This window comes from Diospyros lotus, chromosome 14 (assembly GCF_014633365.1).
Source record: "Diospyros lotus cultivar Yz01 chromosome 14, ASM1463336v1, whole genome shotgun sequence".
In the NCBI taxonomy this organism is placed as follows: domain Eukaryota; kingdom Viridiplantae; phylum Streptophyta; class Magnoliopsida; order Ericales; family Ebenaceae; genus Diospyros; species Diospyros lotus.
The window spans coordinates 23,116,817-23,123,312 of record NC_068351.1 but is presented as its reverse complement, the minus strand read 5'-3'; positions in this window follow the sequence as shown (position 1 = coordinate 23,123,312).

Genomic DNA, 6,496 nt, shown 5'->3' with positions numbered 1-6,496 from the left:
GTGGACCAAAGAAAGTGGTCCTTTCTCTGTTACAAATACAGCAGAGGGGAAGGGGTCCATAGTCATTATCGATCTGATCGGTACAAAAAGGGGTCATTTTCACGTATTGCTCCATAGATTTAGTAAAATTGCTTAAGTCACCTTTTTATTTTTAAAAATTTATACATATTGCTTTTCAATTTTAAGTTGCAAATTACTCTCCTCATCGTTAACTAATCATTGTTAATTTTCTTTAAATCCCCAAAACTGAACTTTTTTGTTTACTGTTAGTCCAGTAAAATAAAATTACAAGTAGCGGTTGTGATTAGCGCTAGCCACCACTATTGTTAGGATTGAGTTTCTCTTTTGAAGGAGGAACCCAAACATAAGAGAAATCCACCCAAATCCAATGCATGCAAAAATTGATTGAGAGGGAGAGGGAGTGAGTTGGAAAGGGGGAGAAAAAAAAATAAGCATAGCTTGTCATGAGCCTCTTTTTCAATCGCTGTAAATCCTTAAACTCTAAACCCAAATTAATGGGAAAAAAGGGGACCTATTGTTGACTAAACCTCAGGTATATTGCCAGCTACAAGAGAGGAGAAACGAAGAAAATGATACGCAGCAAGAAAAACACAAGAGAAAGACAGGCATGGGAGAAAAGAGAGAGATAGAGAGAAGATATTATTTAAATATAAAGGTAAAATAATCAATTTTTATACTTAATTAACTGTAAGGGAACTCTATGCCATTTTTGAAAATATAGAAATGGTCTGTAATTTTACTAAACCTCGGGAGTGTAAAATTTAGTCATACAACAATAATCAGCATGCATGCGTATATATATATATGTTTATAAATGGTAGAAAATGCATGGGAAGGTGCCCAATTCCTCTAGAGATCTCATGCCGCGCGGCTCTCACTTTCTTCATATATAGCGGGACCAGTTGCTATAATACACTAATTTTCCTTTCTTCTTCTCGTGTTCGTTTCGCTTTTTAATGGCTGCTTTAATGGGGACAGCTTTATCCCCAACTTGCTATACTATTGTCTGTACAAATTTTTCTTGGATCTTGCGGCATCCGCAGGCAGAACTGTTGCTTTCCACCATCTGCACGCTGTCACTGCTCATCTTCTTTCCTTTTCATCACAGAGGAATTATTGACTTTCATCTTCTTTCCTTTTCATCACAAGAGGAATTATTGACTTTCTTCCATTCTTTCGTTGCCGGGCGTCGTTCTTCCATGTTAACTATCAATTATCAAACCCGCCATCTCTTTTTTTAAGATTAGGGTTCTCTTCTCTTCTCTTCTCACTTTATATATGTTTTTACATTAGGATAGCCACGCACGGATGGACATTTCTTCATTTTTCACTGTTAAACAAAAAACAGCTGGAAATTAACTTCATTTGTGCTCCAGCAACAACTGCAGCTGCTTGTGTACGTGAGAAGAGCGCCATGCATTCGAGCATATGCATGGTTCAATCATGCTTTGAAATTATATAATTACTACTTGTTCAAATAGGATTCTGAAAAGAAAAATAAATAAACCTTCAGAGGTCACACGAATTTCCTTGTTTGAAGCTCTTCTTCAGCGCTTATTGTAGAATTTGTATGGTATCTTTCCTTTGCGATTGTTGGTAACTTATTCAGAACCTTTTGTGGAGAAGAGGGTGCCTTTTCTAGTAGTCTAGAATATTGCTAGGCGTATGTGGCAACACCATGAGCTTCTTGAAGTTCTTTCTAATAATTGGGGTTTTTCTTTTTTCGATTTGATTCCCATGAAAACATGTTAAGAATTTTTTATGCGAGTCTGTATCACTTTGTGGACTGCCCATTTATTTTGAAATGTTGGGAGGCGGGTATCAATTTAGCAAAAGAGTCTCACTCTTCAATCGATTTCTCTCTGGATAAAGATTCATAACCCTTCTCTAGAAGGATGGTCGTTAAAAGGGATTTCAATAATGCCAAGCCAAATAAGGAGACCTCTTCATGCAGACCCAATAATAGAAGATATATAGATTGAGGCTAGGATATGCTAGGGTTTGTGTTGAAGTTAGTGTCTCTTCGAGATTTCCAAAGCAATTGATATTGATCAAGGTCTTGATGAAGTTATTGGGGATCGTTGTATTTCCAGGCTTTTGATTGAGTATTAATGAATACCATCGGTCTGTTCTCATTGTCGGGTCTTTGGGCACCCAAATTCACGATGCTCGAGGCATCCTACACCTAACCCCAAAGGTGCATGCAAAGGACCAAGGCCCGAATGATCTAGAGAAGAGATTTATAATAGTGCAAAAGAAAAAAAGGTAAAGAAGCGATGATTGCTAGGGATAAGGACATAGGGTCATCTTCTAGCCTTGAGAAGCTTGAGACTGATCGTATGCGTTTATTGAATTTTATAAACTCTATCCCTAAAGATTTTGTCCTTTATCAAAAATGGATCAACATACCTACTCTCCTATAGAGTCAGAGGATCTAAATTTTGAGGAAGACGATGGGGACAGAAGGGATCATGGGATTTCTATAGCAATGACAGGAGAAAAGAGGGAAAACTTAAAATTCGATAGGGCGATAAATACGAGTTCAGACTATGATTAAAACCAAAGCGAAGAAGGAGAGAAAAAGTAAGAATAACAATAAGATAAAGCAAAAAGGGTCCATGAGCCCGGACCCGATCCCCAAAGGATTCAATGATGCAAATTATATCACTGCTTGGAACATGAGGGGGCTAAATCAAACCCCTAAGCAGTAGGAGATGAGGTCACTCATTTTCAATCATAAGGTATCAATCGTAGTTATTTTAGAGACTAGAGTTCGTGAAAGGCAGGCTAGGGAGATTTCCCGTCTTATCATGTCTTTCTATAAGTGGGAATTTAATTATAACATTTGTGAAGGAGGTCATATTTAGAGAGGCTATGATCTGTCTGTCCTTAATCTGGTTGTCCTTAATAGATTTGAGCAATTCATTCATGGGAGTCACGGGCCCATGGATTAACTCTTCCTTTCTTATTTCTTGCATTTATGCTAGAAATGAGGAAATGGATCAAGTTCATTTGTGGAACTCTCTTAGGGGTGTGCGGATGTTGATAGTTAATAAGCCCTGGCTCATCCTTAGTGATTTCAATATCTGTCGCAACAGCTCTGAGATGAAAGATGGCAACACCTTTTTGACTTTGGGGATGTGCATATTTAATGATTTTATTTCCTATGTTTCAGTTTAGGATTTAGTCTTTAATGGGCCGAAGTTGACATGGAATAATATGCTCTGGCAGCAAGATCTTGACCTAACCAAGGAATATATGGCAGGACTAGCTCAAGAATTTGAGTTTTTTTCTTCTTCGTGCTCAGATTAGATGGTTTACGAAAAGGGATCGTTGTACCCATTATTTCTTCCAGTCTATGCTAGCTCGGATGAATCAGCACCGCATTATTAGCCTTCAGAGAGATGATGGCTCTAATGCAAATTCCAAAGAGCAAGTTGTGAGTATTATAGTATCCTTGATGTAGCGGAAGCCTTCTAATAACCCTTTGATTCACTCACGAATACCGGATTATATGACTCAATCAATAACTCGTTGATTCCTAAAGAATACCGAATAAATTGAAGAGAATTGAGGGAAAATCTCAACAGAAATTTTATTCAAAATTTATCAATCCCCCAAAACCTCCTATAACAAAGAATTTATAGGCTATAATTTGGAAAACATTCAAAAACCCTAAATCTCGAATCTTACCAAAAAAAAGCAAGATTGAGATTTTATTATAGAATTAAAAATCAGCAAGAAATAAGGAAAATCCCTCAAAACGACATGTAAAAATTCACTCCCTAATAAAAGTTATTAGGGAATCAATTATTTTCAAAAATAGAAAATTTGCTAATTTCGAGGCCTAAACGAAGGAATTTGCCCAAAAAAGCATAGTCCTCATCAGCAAAGCTGATGACTCAAAATCATTAGCCCGATTTCCTTAAAGTTAGCTTTTAAAATCGCCCAAATCACACTTGTCATAAAATGCTAAGGCCATCTCATCCACATCAATCCTATTTCCAAAATCTTCTTGGTTAACGTATGCATTCAACTCCTTTATACCCTGATAATGTTGCCCCATTAATTGAGAGGCACTTGTCTCAGGATCAGTGGGAGGGCTCATTGCTGACATTTTAGTTTAGGAAATTAAGAGAACTCTTTTCAGTATAGGCAATGATAAAGCCCCTGGGCCAGACAGTTTACTGTTAAATTTTTTTTAGAAGGCCTGGGAGATTGTGGGTCTTGATGTAGTGGATGTGATCCGTGGTTTCTTCTGTACGAGTCGCCTGTTGAGGCAAATGAATGCAACTGTCATTTGTCTCTTTCCCAAGGTCCCTAACGTTGAGTTGCCATCGAAGTTTCAGCCTATCTCTTGTTGTAACGTTTGGTATAAAGTCATTACCAAGATCCTAGCCAATAGAATTAAGCTAGTGCTTGTTGGTTTGGCAGATGAGGCTCAAGCGGCATTCATGCCAGTTGGTTTTTCAATACCATCTCCATAAAGGACCTCCTCGTTGTGCAATGAAAGTGGATTTAGCTAAAGCATATAATACAATGGAGTGGGATTTCCTCCTAATGGTTCTTAAGTTAAAGAATTTCCCTCCGCAATTTTGTACCTGGATTTATGAGCAAGTTACGACTCCTTAATATTCGGTTAAGATTAATAGGTAGGTTAATGGGTTTTTTCCCAAGGGTCGAGGTTTGAGACAAGGGGACCCTCTTTCCCCTTACATATTTGTTCTTGTGATGCAAGTCTTGCATGGTATTGTGCACTAAAGTACAATGACTTCAAATTTTGAATTTCATTGAAAATGTAAGCAATCTCAGCTGGTGATGCTTATGTTCGCAGATGACCTGCTTTTGTTCTCTCATGGAGACCTTACTTTAGTAAGCTTATTGAAGTCTTGCCTGGAAAGGTTCTCTTCTATGTTTAGTCTCAGTACACTAACTCCTCGAAGAGTGATTGCTTTGTTTCATGTACTGATGAATCTCTAAGAGAATAAATATTCAATCCCTCATGGTTCCGGAAAGGCAACTTACCTATGAGATATTTAGGGGTGCCTTTGCTGTAACACCCCACTTTTCTAAAGGCGTGTCACTATGCTGGGACTTTTCTTTTTCTTTCATCACAAACGATTTCCTCAATATAAAATCTCCATAAATACACCACAACAAGCATCGTATTTAAAAGTTCCCAACATACACATGTTTAACATTCCAAATGATAAGCTCAAGGAATGGTAAACCAAACACTTACGGAAGCTAAAATCGAAACTTAACAAAACATTGTAATTTTAAAGGGAGTAAATTCATACAAAATCGTTCAACAACCACAATATTACAATATCCTTCCAACATATTAAACATAAAATAATTGAAACAACTTGTTCTAGCCTTGGTGTAGGACCTACCACACGACTACCAATACGATCAGACTTTAGCAACCCCTTTACCTTTATGCCTGCTCATTTCCTTGGAACATGCACTACAAAAAAACAGCATTTTAGCGGCGATTGTTTTGTTATTTAGCGGAGGTTTTTAACCGCCGCAAAGTGCTTTAGCGGCGGTTTTGAAAACCGCCGCTAATACAGCTGTCGTGAGGTATTTAGCGGCGGTTTTCAACAACCGCTGAAATAACCGCTGCTAAATGTTGTTTTTTGCGGCGGTTTACAAACCGTCGCTAAGTTTGACATTTAGCGGCGGTTTTGTAAACAATTAGCGGCGGTTTGGTAACCGCCGCTAAATATTTAGATATTATTTTATTTCCAGTGGTTATGTATTTTTAGCGGCGGTTTAGCAAACCGCCGCTAAGAATTTTTAGTGAGTATTTTATTTTTAGCGGCGATTATTTAACCGCTGCTAAAATCATATTTCGCAGCGGTTTAAAGAAACCGCCGCTAAAATAAAACAATTGTTAAAACAATTAGCAGCGGTTTTATTTTGATTTTTAGCGGCGGTTATATAACCGCTGCTGAAATAAAATAATTTGTAAAAAATAACAGCGATTTTATTTTGATTTTAGCGGCGGTTTTGAAACCGCCGCTAAATTTTCACGCTTGATTTTTGGCACTTTAGCGGCAGTTTTAATTTTGATATCGTGGCTTTTAGCTGCGGTTTTGAAACCGCCACTAAAAGCCTAAAAGAATCACTCCCAGCTTGCTTTTTTGTTCACCAAAACAAAAACCTGTGCCAAATTACTCACAATGCAACTCACAAATAACCTAAAATTTATAACATATATACAAAATTCACATACACAATATTTAAATCCATTTAATCAATAAACCATAAATATTCAATACAACTTAAATATCCAAATATGTAACATATTTTAAACAATTTAATATCCAAAATGAAGTTCCGTATCATCACATCAACTTTGTTGGTTTGGATCTTGATGGGTCTGATGAATGTCATGACTTGCATTAGAAGAGAGCCTTCCTGCTGGTGACACTGGTCCACTATGTGCATCTGGTGCCTAAAATAATTA